Source organism: Pelodiscus sinensis, chromosome 24, assembly GCF_052426305.1.
Source record: "Pelodiscus sinensis isolate ZL-2025 chromosome 24, ASM5242630v1, whole genome shotgun sequence".
NCBI lineage: Eukaryota > Metazoa > Chordata > Testudines > Trionychidae > Pelodiscus > Pelodiscus sinensis.
The window spans coordinates 5,175,780-5,192,929 of NC_143075.1; the positions used below are offsets into that span (position 1 = coordinate 5,175,780).

General features: G+C 43.2%; 1 protein-coding gene and 1 long non-coding RNA gene across 6 annotated transcripts in view; one reads left to right on the top strand and one right to left on the bottom strand.

Annotated features, from left to right (window-relative positions):
* LOC142819435 (uncharacterized) overlaps positions 1 to 5,517 on the top strand; it is a 68,000-nt gene extending 62,483 nt beyond the window's left edge. For both annotated transcript variants that reach the window (XR_012897334.2, XR_012897333.2), the window contains 2 exons: positions 3,460 to 3,697; positions 5,380 to 5,517. This is a non-coding gene — a long non-coding RNA (uncharacterized LOC142819435). The remainder of the gene's footprint in view (positions 1 to 3,459; positions 3,698 to 5,379) is intronic.
* Positions 1 to 17,150, bottom strand: part of PRDM16 (PR/SET domain 16) — a 537,737-nt gene that overhangs the window by 224,650 nt on the left and 295,937 nt on the right. The window lies entirely within an intron of this gene.

The window sequence follows — 17,150 nt, forward strand, 5'->3', positions numbered from 1 at the left end:
TTTCCAGAAAAAAGTTATAAATCTAAACAGTTTGGAGCACAGTTATTTCGTTAGTTTAGGGCCTAATTCTGATGTGGTTAAAGGGATCCACACAGTTTTAAAACAAGGTTCAGGGCAAGCAGCTCCATGTTAACCACAAAATTCAGAACATGCCGAACAATGTCTTAACGTTCTCCAAATCTGGAACAGTCCTAAAATACCAATGGCCTTAATATCACAAGGAATCAAGCTAAAATTGTAGACAAAGTCTGTTGCCACCTAAAGGGTCAGATTTTTTTATTGCTATCAAGTTGTCCCTCTGTACTCCAGTCTCCCTACCCTGTTCATGGCCTTTCTCTCAGCAGCAGGGGAGTTGCAGTGCTCCGCAGAGGCTCACACAGAAGTACTTACCGCTAGTGCCTAAAGTTAATGCTACTGTATCATTGCCTAACTCAGGACGGTTCTTCATATGAAACTATTACCGTGTACAAGGGATTAGCTTTCACACAATGAGGAGAAAACAGCCCAGTTTAATAAAGTACATCAGTAGGCACTATTTAGCCAGTTCTAAGGCAGGTTCTGTTCTCAGGACAAAAAAACCTGAATTTGCCCCACACATGAATTTGCCATTTTTACAAAGAAATTGAAAAGTTGAGTTAGAAATATTCTTGCAGCAAAAGGACAGTGTCCTGCTGCCAGCCCAGACATTTGTGACAATGGCATTTTTTCCCCACAAAGCTGGGCACGTTTGGCTTTGAAACGCTGTTCCTTAACGAAAATCTTCCCACAGCTTTCCTCTCAATGCCCTGGTAGTCATGCATCCAAGAACAATCCTTTTACTGGAATAATAAAATCCAGAAAAGTGCAGTCATTTCTGATGTGGTGTTCATGGATCCAGTATTAGGAACAGAACCCCAGCTCTTAAAGCTTTGACTTGGGCTTAAATTGTGGGACGGTTTCTAGTGGAACTAACCATCTTGCAAAGCTACACAAGAAAACAAAGATACATGTGTGTTAGGGAAAATGCTTCTCTCGTGCCCATGCAAATGAGTAGTAACCTTCTTCAAGTAAGTGCAATGGCTTGAGGCTTCACCTGCATTACTGAGAGCAGGATTCAGTACCATTATCTTTAATAATGTTCATAAAACAGTAGACACGTGAAACAAAAAAAGAGAACCAAAATATCATGACTCTTTCCCGGCCACTGTATGGAAAGTTGAAACAGACGTCTTCTAGCCAGAATGTTTGGATCTTTAACATTTACATTTGTCAAGGGGTATTAGTTTTATTTTATTATTTTGCTTGAAGCAAAAGGCACACAGTAATAGATACATCAAGGCACATGTTTCTGCAAAGTGTGTTTTGCCTCTGAGTCCAACTCTGAATTCGTTAAGTGAGTCTTTTTCCACCCCTTTTCCCTAGAGAGTATTGCTCTGTTACTGGCAAGGCCAGACCTATTGTGCCAGCAGTTCTCAGCAAACACTGTGAAGTAACTAGTGCTTCCTTGGCAAATTTTTACTAAGAATGTTTGGGTATGTGTTGGGGAAGGGTGGGGGGGAAGGAGCAGGACGACAAAAACAAACAAATAAAAAAGGCACTAAAGCATGCTCACACCCCCTTGGGGTGAAATCCTGCCTCTGCTGAAATCAAAAGGACTTTTGCCATTAATTTCAATACATGCAGGATTTCACTACCTGAAGATGAAGTTATAACAGGGAGCAAAGATCAGAAATCAAAAGCTGAGCAATCTGCTTGCCTTAACTGGAGCATTAACAACAAGGTAGCTTTTGCACCTAGAAATTGGGGTTCTTTATACACAGAATTACAGTGTAACAAATAATTAGTCACATTAGTCGTGTGTTTTCTCAGGTAAGCATTATTATTTTTAGAATGGATTTTGTTTTCAAAGAAAACACAGCACCATGCCTGCTATTTGAACAAGCATAAAATACTGCATGAATCAAAGTCCCGTACCATTTATTAGTCAGCCAGAAAACACAGGAGTTTGGCTTTTGTTTTTAAGGTTCAGATAAAGTTGGCAGCCTCTGAGGAGAGCATTTTGAGAAGAAGGAGAAAAAAGTATATTTTATTTAAGTTTTAAAACTCACTAAGCTTAGCCAAAACCATATTTGCCTATTATTGTAGTAAATTCCAACTTTCATCGATAGAGGGCGCCTTCATACAGTGGTTATAACCAATGTTCAGGCAAACAATATGTTTAAGAAAAGAAATGGCATGCTTATGTGTAAAATATAAGTCTGGCTAGTTTTTAAAACATTTCCTCTCCAGGGATATGCTATAAAACAAAAACAACAGAAAGTATACATCTAAATACTCAACATTTATGCATTGTGTCATCTCACATTTATCTTAAGGTTATTTTAAAAGGTTAAGCTTTTAAAAAAAAAAATTATGGTTCTTTCCCATATAAAGTATAATTTTTAAAGTGGAGATAAATGTATTTATTTTAATAATTTACCCATATTTTCCTATATTTCTTCATGCGCAGAGGAGATCAACTTCACCTTACTACACTTAATCAATTATTAGAAAAGTCAATGCACACAGTCATGTTCTGTAGTTCTGATCTTCCTTGTAACTTTAATATTTCCATATTCTGATCATCTGCTGATACGACCTTATGATTAATCTTTCTTTTTATATTTCCATGGGAACATTATATACATGGCAAAAAACAATGCAACTCAATATATTAAAATGAATGCTATTTTCTTTTTTTAAGCTTTCCATAAAACAAACGACATTGAAATTTCATTCATATTTTGAGAGCATATAACTTTAATGAGGCTGCACTGATTTCTTTTAAGAATACTTCAGCTTAATCCTAGGACGAAACTACTCTATCTTGACATATTACTCTATAAATGCCAAATCCTACAACTGTTTACATTGAGTTGGATGGTACAGTGTTACCATAGTCAGACTGGGGGAATGAATGAAGACAAGTTCTCAAAAAAGCTTTCATTCATAGGAAGTTATGAACTGACAATAATTGCATCACAATTATCAGAGGGGTAGCCGTGTTAGTCTGTATCTACAAAAACAACAAGGAGTCCTGTGGCACCTTAAAGAATTATTTGGACATACACTTTCAAGAGCTGCATTTGATGAAGTGGGGTTTTACCCATGAAAGCATATGCCCAAATAAATCTGGTCATCTGTAAAGTGTGACAGGATTCCACGCTGATTTTACATCTGAATTAATATCCCAACGCAACCTCAGACTGCAGAGATTTTATTTTAAAAAATTATTTCTTCTAATAGGGATAAAGTATGGTTTACCTGGTCTGTACAGATGAGGCAAAAATCTTAAGACGGTGTTAAGTCACTTTGAAATCTAATCAGTTAAAAAAATTAATTAAAAGGAGTCTAAGGCACTGCATTTGCTCTAGAGTTTCCCTGTCATTTTTCTGTGGCATTACAAAAGCATTTTCCTGTCTCTCTCCCTTGTTCCTGTAGAAAAGACGTCCACAAACAACAGGGGAAACTGATTAACGGACTTACAGTGAAGAAAGTGAAAATGACTATACACCACGTGCTGCCAAAACAACAAAGTACTCAAACTGGAAAAAAATATTAAATATTTTCCCTCGCATTTACAGAAACCTTAAATGCTTCTTGTAATGAAACAAGTAAAACAATGCAAAGAGAAATGTACTTTTTTAAGCAAAAACTCTCCCCTTTTTTTCTGCACTAGGTGTGTACTACTTAGAAAATGGTTTCCCTTTCCATTTAAAAGTGTTTTGACAGGCACTCACAGTGTTTCACCTGTGTTGGCAGAAATTACTTTTAAACTGGGGGTTGAAATATCTTATAATCATTGCTTTAAAAAATTATATAATCTGGGTCTTAGAAGGATAGCTGATGAAATCTTTCAGATAAACTAAGAACTATCCTGAACTTCTTCCAAAACCCCCTTTCGAAGTTAAAAAAATATATAGTTTGGTTATTTGTCTTTATTCTTTGGATCTTTGTTCTTCCTGTTTGCATCTGGAATCAAGATTAAGAAATCCTGTTTGCATCTGGAATCTAGAAATGCGGTAACCAAAACTGTTCTTGCCATATCTCGGACACTATCAATCCAAGAAGCACGGGAGAGCTCTTGAAAATGCAAAGGACTGAATTAAGCTTCTGGGCTGATATCCTGGCTCCGTCAAAGTCAATGACAAAACTTCCATTGACTTTATGGAGGCAGGGGTTTCACCCTTGAACGTCTGGATGCAAATTCAACTGAACTTCGAGGATCTCGTATGACAATTTTAGGTGAAAACAGGAAAAAGAGAGGCTACTTTTTCAGTGGAATTCTTTGTTCGCCCTCCATCTGAAACTTCAGGACACTGTAACTCCACTTCCAACTGAAACCTGGACAGAGCCGCTCAAAGAAGTGCTTTTTGTCATTGGAAAATTTTAAAAACAAATGGCTCTGACATTTTTATAGGCATAAAAATAAAAGCATAGCTGGTTAGTGGTTTCAGATGGGTTTTTTTTATTTGCAATCCAAAAATGATTTTATTTATCAATTGAAATTGTAGTGTTCCTAATCCAGAAGGCAGGCTAGTGCCTTTGGGTATATTGGAAGAAGCAGGAAAAATACATTTTAAATACAAGTTTTATTTCATTTGGAAAAACGAGTGCTACAGTTGGACAACACCTTTATTTTTTAACAAAACTCCAGACTTTCAGTTTGTAGATTTACAGTTTTGCTGCCTCTGCACTTCAGCAGCAGTGATATGATAGAGCATAATATTTAATGGGGAGCCTCTACATTTCAGCTGCATACTAATACCCCCTATAAATACTCAATGAGGCAATAATCTATTTGGGGAATTTAGATTGATCTTCTGGAGTTCGATTTAGTGGGTCTAGTTAAGACTCACTAAATCAAACTCAGAAGGCGCCCCTGTTGGCAGCCAGAACTCCTGCTCCTATGAAGAGTAAGAGAAGCTGATGGGAGCATTTGCTTCTGTCAGCCTCCTGCTGTGAGGTGAGTGGGGAAAATCAAATCATGATACGTCAACTCCAGCTACGTAATTAATGTAGCTGGAGTCATGTATCTTGATTCATTCTTCACCTTTAGCGTAGGCTATTCCTGAGAATAATAATGTGGATTAGTGGTCAGATCACAGGAATGGGACTAAGGAACTCCTGAGTGATAAACCGTCCTCTACCACTAAATCTTTCTGAAGCTTTGAGGAAGTCATTTCCTTATCTGTAAAATGGGAATTACAACACCAACCTAGGTTGCAGTGGGAGCTTTTGAGGATTAATACTTGCACTCTGAAGATGACAAGTGATACCTTTAGGAATTATGCTCAATAGCTAAACTGCTCATATGCCACATGGAGAATGCTCACGACCTTCTTTCTGTTCCACCTACAGAAGCCCGCAACACTCAAACAGAAGAAACTCCATTAATTTTCCATGAAATTAGGTCTTTTAGTCTCTGCAAACCTCCAGCCACTGATGGAAGAGGCAGTCACAATCTAATGAGCGGGTCTGGATGTTTTACACTGCAACATATTTACATGCTGGTGAGATGGACTGAGGTGAGAGAAAACAATGGTGACTGTGGATAGTCTCCAATTGCTTGCACTCTGTCCTCTGCTTTCTTGCATTTTTTATATATATATATTTTCCCTTTTTCTGATTGATACATTGCCAGCATCTCAGGGTGCCTGAAGTGGGTTCTGGTGGGAGCAATTGTTTTCTACCTTCGATGGAACAAGCTAGGCGTGGAGGAGGAGTCAACATTTTTCATCTGAACCCAGGAAAAATGGAAGCATGAATCCATTACAGGTTGAACCTCTCTAGTCTGGCACTCTGAGCTGGCAACATCTGTGATCCGGCATGATTGTACGTGTGTGTGTGGGGGAAGGGGGGCAAGTTTCCTGTGGTCCTATAAAGTTTGTACAGCCACCAGTCCTGGCTGTCAGGTTTCTGTGCTGCTATTTAGCTCTAATTTACCTTTAAATGTCTGCTAAGAGCCCAGCAAGCAGTGGAAGTGTTGATAATGCTGCTAGACAATACTGACCTGCTGTAATTTGGCAAATTCTCTGGTTCGGTATCACTAATGTCCTCAGGGTGCCGGACTAGAGAAGTTTTCATTTGTACTTGTCAGAATACAGGAAGCAGCACAAGCTGCTAAATATCATTCACGTTTTAGTATTATATATAAATCGTTCTCCAAATCTGAGTCTTAGCTGTCTGCAGACTTGTGCTACTTCCAGGTTACATCACTGTAACTAAAGCTGGCATCAATAAAAGGATCTGAAATTATTTATCCTACTTTGTTCCCAAGAACGGACAGAACGTAGCTCAGAATGTACATGTCTAGAGGTTAATTTTAATTGTTATTGAATAGTCCAGCTAGGAGGGAAACAGTTTTGATGCCCTGGAAACAATTTCAAAATTGAATTGGGACAAATATTTTATTGTATTGAAACATTGGGAGAAAAAAAAAACCCTGTTGTGGGTGAATCAAGATGTTTACATCTCACAATGGTTTGGGCAGATTTTTATTTGTTTGTTTCTTTGTTTCTCCCATCAGCTTAAATGTCCAAATGAAAAGTAATTTTGAACTGGAAAGCTGTCTTTTAAAAAAAAAAATTGAAAATGCTGAAATGAAATGTTGGAAGCTGTGAAATTTACTGAAACCAGCTCTTCTACAAAAAAGATTTAGGTTTGACAAATCAGTGTTCTCTGACCAAAAAAGATGTTGTGCCAAAAATTTCCAATACAGTCCTATTAATTTCTATTCTGAAAAGGTCAAGAGAACTTAACCAAGATCAAAGCCCCTCTGTACTAATATTCACCTAATAAGAGCTAGTTCCATTCCTGATCAATTTGAAAATTAGGCAAACTGAATATGGGAGAAAATTTCTATTCCAATTTTGCTGAAGGGCAGCTGAGGCACAGAGAGATAAAGTGAAATGCCCAGACCTCAGACAGGAAGTCTAAGATGGTTGGCAAGGAACTCAGATTTCCTGAGACCCAGTCATGCCTTAGGGCATGTCTTCACTATGTACTGGATCGATCCAGCAGGGGTTGATTTATTGCATCTAGCAGACATGATAAATCAACCGCCAATTGCTCTCCTGTTGACTCCGATACTCTAGCAAAATGAGAAGAGTAAAGGGAGTCAATGGGAGAGTTTTTTCTGTCAATCCAGCGCGATGTGGACCTTGTAGTAAGTAGATCTAAGCTACGTTGATTTGAGTTATGCAACTAATGTAACTCCAATTGATTAGCATAGATCGACCTGTCACTGTGGTGTAGACCTGCCCTAAATCACAAGATGAGCCTTTGTCTCTGGTGTGATATACCCAAGAGTAAGTATAGTCTCCTCCTTTCTAAGTATGGGTGTCAACACTGTGAGGGGAATGATTTTATTCTTGTAATCAAACAACACATTAGTTCTTGATATAAATTATTGTGCTATGCTAAGTATCATTGGCATTGGTATAGTAGAATATGGGATCCTGTCAGTAGACAAACATTTGTTTACTGTAAGGATTACGCTCCTGGAAAAGGACACTCCGGTCGGAAACAGGAAGCAAGTTAGCAAAGGCAGGTTCCAAGAGCCAGGATAAGAGCAGTATGACCATGAATTCTCCTTCTGCACCCAAATGACGCTTGGAAATAGAACTCTTTGGACCTCCTAATTTTTAGTCCCTTGGTCTGATACAGTGGGAAGACACAGCTACTGTCTCTATCTCACCCACTCCAGGGTCTGATTCTCTGTTATCTGGGGCAGCCATTTACATGTGTGTGAAGAGTATGTAAAAGGCTCCCAGCCAGAATGGAAATGCTTTATTCTTGCTTTGCAGCGGTGTAAACCAGGGATACTCAGTGCTTCCGTGGCCAAATTAGCGACCTGCATTATCCACAGGGGCCGCCATCATGCAAACTCATTGTTTCATTTACTATTTTGATAGGTGCCCTAATAAATAAATCTGCTCCTTTCTAAGGTGCCACAGGACGCCTCGTTATTTTGAAATATTTTATTCTCACAGCAAAATGACCAACCACATTTTATTGTTTTATCGACTACAATTAATGACATAGTGAAAGCATTGTGAGTGGCTAATAATTAAATTGACAGTGTTTTAATATTTTGCCCTGGAAAGGACACATTAGAAAGTCTGAATAGCTCTGGTGTAAACAACTCAACAACGTGCCGGACAAAGGAGAAACACGCCGAACACTTGTTGATTTTTTCTTCATCCTTTGGCCTCTGCAGCATCTCCCTTTGAACTTCTAGTATCACTGAGAAGAGCATTCAGCATTCTTATCATGTGCAGGCCGCGCCAGGTGGATGAAACAGATGAACAGAGAGGGTTAGATGCTTTCCAGTTGCGATGGTTTTCTTGTTGCCTTTTGGGTACTGTGAAACTCACATGGAATGCATGGAGCTAAATGAAATTCACCAGTGTTATGTTGAACCATAAAGGTTCATCAGGAGCCAAAACTCTACATCAGGGGGCATGAAGACTCATGCAGGCTGAAACCGATGAAAGTTTGACAAACCTGATGCCAAATATAAGCACACAGATTCCCTCAGCCTGAAACACACCTGCGGGCTTGACAGAGGCATATACAGAGAGGGACCAAAATATGCATGGCCCACAACATAAGCTTTTCTCCTACTGCTTGTGGGTTTCCCCACAGAACATACAAACCAATAGGGCCAGGACCAATCTCACGGTTTTTAATACCCTTATACCTATGGCCACCAATCATTAAATCAGGATCTACGGGTAGATCTTGGTGCCTCTGACAGGGGATCCTGACTGGTTTGGCCAGGAGGCTGTCAAGTACCGGCACTTCAGCTGCCCCTCTCCCACTGCTGCGTGCCTCCTGTCCTTTGTGTTGGAGCCTTCATGCTGGAGCCTCCTACTTGCTGGGCAGGTCAGGGAGAGGAGGAGTGCTGATATCAGGGTGTCCCTTCTCCCACCCTGTATCCTACCTCCACAGAGTGGAAGTGGGGCACAACAGGGCTTGGGAGAGGGAGTTTGCTGGATGCTTTTGGGAGTGGTGCAGGGCTGGGGAAGGGGTGATCCTGTCTTAGTCCCACTGTACCACCACCCAGGAGCCATCTGAGGTAAGCAGTGTCCAGCTGAAGCCAGCATTCCGAACCCCTGCCCCAGTCATGAACTCTCTCCTGTACCCCAAGCTTCTGCCCTTAGCTCCTTGCACCCAAATTCCCTCTCAAATGCTGCACCCTGAACCCCCTCCTGTATCCCAACTCCCTGCCCCATGCTCGGCTCAGATCCCCTCCCTGCACTCCACATCCCATAGCCCAAGACTAGAGCTTTCATCCCCCCACCCCCACACTCCAACCTCTGCACTGGCCTGGTGAAAAGGAGGGAGGATGAGGGAGGGAGGGAGGATGGAGTAAGCAGGGGCAGGGACTCAGAGAAGGGGCACGGAGGAGGTGGGACAAGGGTATTTGGGTTCAAGGTAGATCCTGGATTGCATTTCAATTGCAAAAGTGATTGTGCTTAAAAAGGTTGGAGGCCCCTGTCTTATGCAATCCTGGGGCTTTCTCTGGCTTGTGTTTTCTAGCCCGCTGTGCAGTGTTTAGTTTCCCTCTGGTGGAAAGGAAACGATCTGGGACGCAGAGACTGTCACCCCCTCAGCCTCCTGAGCTGAGATCATGGCTTGTTATCACCATCAGCTGTCTCCTGGAATTGTTTCTGCTCGAGTCAGGCTTTTTTGTTTTGTTTAGTTTTATAACTCATTGCCCAACGAGTGATTCCCTTTGCTGCACCGTGTTCCTTTCCAGCGGGGCCAAAATAGGCACCTGTTCTCACGGAGAAAGACAAGGACAGTGGATTTATACGTGCAGGAGGATTAGCACCTCCCACCTGCTGCGTAGCACATCCCCGCCCCTCCCAGAAACGGTAAGCGGAAATGGTTTTTTGGATGCTGGATGAATTCATTCTTACAGGGCACAGGCGAAGGAACTAGGGCTGCGGGGAGGAGGGAACAGGGAAAGGAGGCGTTATCAGCACCCCCCACTCTTAAAAACATTCCTGCACCTGTGTTACAAGACCTTTCTTCCCTCCTTCCAGTATCTTCCCCCACCCCACATGCTCCTCCTGGTCTGTCCCAGTCTAGTGTGTAGATCCTGGAGGCAGAGATCACACACTCGACACACCTCACAACACTCAGCTGCCAAAATTTGCCAAACGACCCACAGCATCCCGCGGACTCCGGGGGCCTGGGGTCACATCTTCTGATCTGTAGGCTTCACAGTTCGGAAAAACCAGCTTTTAGAGTCCGGTTAGTAGCCAGGCCAGAACGTCCTCCATCCCCTGCCACACGCAACACCCACTCGGACCCATCTGACCACCAGATAAATGTGTACTGAAGTGTCCAAGCCATTCCCTGGAGCCTCTCACCCCTACTCCCAGGTCTTCCCTGGCCTCGATGCCATTCATGGGCATACTCGGAGCCAGGGGTGCCCTGGGAGTGTGCTCTCATAGGAAAGGGCTGCTGTTTTGTCTTTTCTTTTAAGCCCTTCTGGGCTGAGGAGAATCCCTCTTTTTTGGTCTCCCATCTCCTAAACCATGCACGGCGGTCAGTCCCACTGCACCGGCAGGCTCGGCGTTTCTGAAGAAGCAGCAGCTTTGCAGTATGTGTGCTCACTCCTCAAGGACAGCACTGAAAGCACAGAGCCTTTCAATGTTTCCTTCTCCCGGCGAGGAGCAGCATGGTTAGCTGCTCTGCGAGGCAGTGTGCCTTACCTCCAGCGAGACAGCTACCTTCAGAACTCCAGTTAGCTAACCACAGAAACGGGCCTGAACAGTATCTCCTCTCATTCCACCGTGTGTCCAGGCTCTCCTGTCATCTGAACATCTTGTTCTTCTGAGTGCTTTGATCTGACCACATTTCCCCAGAAAACCAGCTCGCTTCTTGGGGGCCCTGACCTCAGACTGCGTCAGTGTCGCTACATAACATTTTATGAGTTTTCATCTCCAATGAGCATGCAAAAGGCTAGTAGCTGTCTTCACAGTTCAAGGAGAGGACTACCCAGCTCCTCGGCAGGATCTCCACCAACTCATAGCTGGTCAGTAACTCTGCCTATTCATCTAGGGAGAAAATTTCACCAGCTCTGTGATAAAGGAGCCAAGCACAAAATTCCATGAGTGTCTGTTTGTTTTTGCAACACTCATCCTTTCTTCCACAGACAGACACCCTCAGTCAAAAACGCATGTGGAGAGAAAGCAGCCCTGTGCTATTTACCTACAGGAGGGCCTTGGTGGGTTTTTAATATGGACCCTGTTCAGAGACACAGACACAAACAAGAAATGAACCAGGCCTGCAATCCCGTTCCAAACTGCAGGACAGGCCACGCTAGAACCTCGAGGCTTCAGATCAACATGTCCCTCAACTTTGAAGTTCATAACGATCTCAGTTTGTGACTGCGGTCGGCAGAAAAGTCCAAATAAAACAAGGCGAACCCAAAGGTTCTCAGTTGGCTTGTGTGTGTGTTGTCTCCCTGGGCGGTCCCAGCTCTGTGTAGGTAGCAGGATCAGCAGGCCTGGACAGAAATACCCAACAAGAGGACAGGCTCAATTCCACGTCAAAGCTGCCCAGCCAGTTTTATTACCCTCAAGACACAGTACAAGCTTCCCAGATGAATCTCTACAGGCATGGGAAGATGGAAGGTAAGGGGTGTACATTTTATGGGGTTCCAGCCCCAGCCTCCCTAGCCTCTGGAGTCCTGGCCACTGGACCCACGGGCTCCATTGGTGGTCCCGTGGTCCCAGCCGTTATGGGTCTGCTTTTGCCTGGTGTCCTGGTGGCCAGGCCCAGGGGCTCCACTGCGGGCTCCAGGTCCCCGACCATCATCCCTACACCTGGGACTCGGCAGCCACCCTCAGATGTGGCCCCAGAGTGGGGAAGTGAGGGGCATGGATGGGTGGGGCAGCAAGGTGCAAGGGGGGTAGCTGAGCACCCCCACCATGAAAATGGTTCTAGTGCCCCTGTCTAAAGGAACATTACTGCATGAGTTTCTAGTGATGAAGACTAAGCTCCATCGGCAGCAAGATTTTCTGATGCCCTCTAAGGTGGACAAAGGGTTAAGGCGAGATCCCCTGACACGTATAGACTGAGGCAAAATTTACGTACCACCTTATGTGTTTCATGACATCTGTTTGTCACCTCCCCTTGTTCCTGATATTTCGGAGAACACCTCCCTATGCATTACTTTGTAGAACTATCTCCAGTTGTACTGGATTGGAATGGATTTGAATCAGTTGGAAGATGGCATGCCTAGCACACCAGCAACAACCTGGCTGAGTTCATGCACTGCGTAGTGAACTTGCCAGCAACTGCTTTAAGACGTGGCCTGGCTTTGGGGCAGGCCTCAGATCTTGCACCAGGCCGAGTGCTCCAGGTGTGCTCCCTCAGCTACACCAACCACAACATTGGCTTGAATACTTCAGCTACATCTCCACTTGTGGGAAGGTTGTGGTTGCGGGGGACCATCTTCAGCATTCAATTTAGCAGGTCTTCATTAGACCCATTAAATAGAATGCTGAGGGCGCCCCCGGCAACACCCGTACTCCTACTCCTTACAAGGAGAAAGGGAATTCGACGGGAGCGTTTCTCCCGTTGACCTTCCACTGTGACGACAGCACCAAAGCTTGGCTTAAGATACATCAATTCCAGTTATGCTTTTTATGAAGCTGGAATTACATACTTTAAGTTGACTTTCCCCTGTAATGTGGAACTGGCCTCAGAAGAAACTTTAAAAAACCCTCACCTTCCCACACTTAATGTTTTCTCACATTTGCACCCGATGGTTTGTTCAAAACTAGAAATTCCAAAATAATGCAGAAGAGAAGTTGCCCTTTGGGGTATTTCTAGCTCACTCCCAACCAGGACAGACCGATAATCTAGTGGGTGTAGAGTGCCCCAGAGACATTCAGTCTGAATGGACTCTTCAGCACCTCACCTGATCTCTTAAAATGTGCAGCCAGGCTTTTTCATATGTCAGAAGGATCTGAGCTTCTAGCTCAAACTTTTTAAAAGCTTCTGCTACTCATTCAGTGTAACACAGGGATGGGCAATAAGCCGGAGGCAGTTTGCGAGGGTTAGCCCAGCATGCCGCCAGAATTATATTTCCTTGTGCTCCACAGGTACAGCCACTCGAAGCTCCCGTTGGCCGGGGATCGCTGTTCTCAGCCAATGGGAGCTGCAGGAAGCAGCACAGACTGGAACACCGCTTTCTGCAGCTCCCATTGGCCAGGAATGGGCGTTCAAGCTGCCATACCTATGGAGGTGCAGGTAAATAAAGCATCTGGAAGCCTGCCAGGGGCTCTCCCTGTTAAGCCAGGTCCAGACCATGGGTCAGTTATTGCCCACCGCCGGTTTAACACAATAGGTTTACTATTACTATATGTACTTCACACTGAAATACAAGGGCTGTCAGTTGATTAGTACTTGGTAATACATTGTACCTTAATTGCAAAGCTTTTCAATTCACTATAGAGCACCTTAGTAATATCGCAGCCCATGAATCTTCTAGGGTTTTTGTAGTAGCTTTTAAGCCTGATGTTGCAGGCTGTTTATGTTGCAGTTGCATTTGCTTTAGAGATTTGCTTTAAAGCTGTTGGTATTATTTAGAGAGAGATTAAATTCAAACAGGTTTATGGGTGCTAATACACATCTATTACTAGTACAGACATTCTGATATAAAAAAAAAAATCTCATACAGATACTTTCTCTAAACTATGCAAATGTGATTGATTGGGCCACCGAGGTCTATTTTATACTTCAGCGGTCACTAAATCTATCGTTAAGATTAAAAATTACAGTTTGCACAGTCTGGGAATAACTTCGCACTCAACGTATGCAATAGAAGCCACTTCGCCAACATTCCCTGGGAAAAAACAACACAGCAGAAGTAGGGTGAGAGAAGAAAAGTTTTGCAATATTTGATGCCGTCCTGCTCGGCCATTGTTTGTTTTTCCATTTGCAATGTACAGCAGATAACTTGTTAACACAAGGATGAATGAGAGGTAGTATGACACTTTATCGTACTTTCTTCTGAAACTAAGATACAAAGATCATTACAGTGACTAGGACCTACATCACCACCGAAACCGAGGCCTTTTTCCATCAGTGTGCACGTAGTCGTATGACATTTAAATTAAGCAGGTGATTCAGTTCTTTCCTAGACTAGAGTCTATACAGTCTTGGCCCTTTAAAACTGCTGGAAGAGTGGGTCTTAACGTTGACTTGGGAACTCAATGCTGTTCAGTAGAATGATCCCAGCAAATACACTTTTTACACGTTGTGAAAAACTCACCACGGACCATGAAATCGGATCTCCCTCTCCAACAGCTGGAGCCTCTTACCATGAAGGGGGCTCCCACTGCCAGTTCCAGTGGGGCCAGGTAGGGACAGGACTTTGTCTTCCCCGGCATGGACACTCTTAGGAGCTGATCAGACCCACCTCTGGCTACCTCCCCAACCTGCATGAAGCCACGGGCTGCTGCTGTCAGAGCCTAGCCCTGAAGGCAGCAAAGAAGTGAGAGAGGCAATCACATGACAACCCTCACAACAGCTTTGAATTCCTCCTGTTTTAAGTTGGAGCCCCCATGTTTACAACATCACGAAATTTCAGATGTAAACATCTGAAAGGGTGACACTGACACGCCTGAAAATTCTATGACTGGGAAATGACCAAAATGGACTGTGAATTTTGCAGGGCCCTACCTATTAGCATCTGCACATTGGTAGACAGAAAGGATACCTCCCAATCTGTAAAATAGAAATTTTTCTGAATCAGGTCTTCTTATTCAAAGAAAAGATGGGTTTCTCCGGTTCCAGGCCAGAGCAGGTCCATTGAAATTAAAAAAAAAAACCCACTATAATCTGACATGCATCTGAAAGGCAGATTTTTACCTGGACTCATTAAACTGACCCATAATTGGTATACAGGTTGTGGCCAGAGCAGACAGAGGAAAAAATTAAAACGCAACCTTTGTGCTTCCAATTTTGATGCAGCTGCTGCATCCTTTCTTACTGTACTTCTCATATTAGCTTCAATGGAGTGTCCAGTGGTTTCTAATCTATCCCCATTGCCATGCAGCTTGCTGAACGGTGCTCCGACACCGATCACTGGGGAGCTGGTTGATAAATGGCCAGTTTATAAGGCTGTCATGCCAATTTTGTCCCAGGGGAAATGTGGGAGTTTCTCAAAACAGCTTATTACCAACCTGTGGCTCAGGCAATGATCAATCAAACTGATCAGGTATGGCAAACATGGTAACTGATATAAAGAAGATGTCTTACTGCACCGCTTGAGCATAACATGACAAATGACAGGGTGAGAGGGACTAACTAAATAAGAAATCAAAAGTTGGCGCGTTAAAAGCTGCGCTGGAGCAGAGTTCAGGGATGTGAAGTTAACATCTGTGCCTTTCAGCATGCACTTTCCCCCCCATTCATCAAAATAACCGTGATGCATGTACTGTGAATATCCTGTATACCAGGCATTCAATATAAATACCCTGTATAACCCACATTACTTATTTTATTTAAAATCCCATAAGAACATAATGACCATAAGAATGGCCATCTTTTCATACCATCTAGCCCACTACCTGGTCTTCTGACATTGGCCAATGCCAGATGCTTCCAAGGCAATAAATGGACCAAGGCAATTAGCGACTTAAGATGCACAACTCCAGCTACATTAATTACATAGCTGGAGTTGACTTATCTTCAATCACCATCCAGGTTGATGGGATCAAATGCTCCTGTTGGCTTCCCTTCCTCTTCATGAGGAGCAGGAGAACCGGCGTCCTCTCAGTTCAAATTAGCATGTCTTCACTAGACCTGCTAAATCGAACCCCAGAAGATCAACTGCAGCAGTGTCGATCTTCTGCATAGCATAGCTATGGCCCCAGAGTGTGAGGTTGAAACCTTCACCTTCTTGGCTAGTGACCACTGATGGACCCATTCCCCATGAACTTAGCTATTTTTTCCTTGAACCCAGTTACACTTTTTGGCCTTCACAACATCCCCTGACAACATATTCCAAGATGTGTTGTGTGAAGAAGTACTTCCTCGAGTTTGTTTTAAACCTGCTGCCTATTCATTTCATTGTGTGATCCCGGGTTCTCGTGTAAGTGGTAAATAACACTTCCTTAGTCATGGTTTCATAGACCCCTATCAAATTGCCCGTTAGTCACCTCTTTTCTAAACGGAATAGTCATTGTTTTGTTTTTAATCTCTTCTCACGTGGAAGCTGTTCCATACCCAAATCATTTTTTGTTACTTTTCTAATTCTAATATATATTTTTTGAGACGGGATAGGCAGGATGATGCACAATGTGGATGCACAATAGATTTATAAACCGGTGTAACTCACACACCTACTGGGTGTGGTTCACTGCACTACGTAGTCCATGGACCCACTTTGAGAAAGATGCTAATGGGCCACTCCAGCTGTTTATTTCCCACGGCTCCCCTTGGCTGCAAATGGCAAACAGTAGTGGGTCCATGGACCACTTTGAAAAACACCGCTTTACAGCCTTTGAGGCTCATGCAGTAAGCTCCAGAGGCCCAAGATTCAGTTCTTCCCATCGGCGTTACACTGGCATTGATATTTTAATGGTTCCTAACAGTCTGTCTTGACCGCCATTGCACATCGAGCAGATGTCTTCAGAGAACTATCTGCAATGGCAGCCAAGTCTGTTTCTTGAGTGGTAACCTCTGATTTAAACCCTGTCATTTTGTATGTAGGAGGAATGTTTTCCACAGTGCATTACTTTGCACTTTGCACCATTGAATTTTATCTGCCATTTTGTTGCCCACTCGCTCAGTGTTGTGAGATCTTTTTGTAACTCTTTGCAGTCAGCTTTGGATGTACTGGTCTTAAGTAATTTGCCACCTCATGGTGTACCCCTTTTTCCAGAGCAGATATGAATATGTTAAGCAGAACTTGTCCCAGTACAGATTCTTGGGGGAGCCTGCTATTTACCTCTTTTCACTGTGAAAATTGACCATTTATTCCTACCCTTTGTTTTCTATCTTTTAACCTGTTTCTGATCCCATGAGAGGGCCTTCCCTCTTATCCTGGTAATTAGCAGCCTTATTTTAAAAAAATACTTTAGCTGCAATGAGAAATG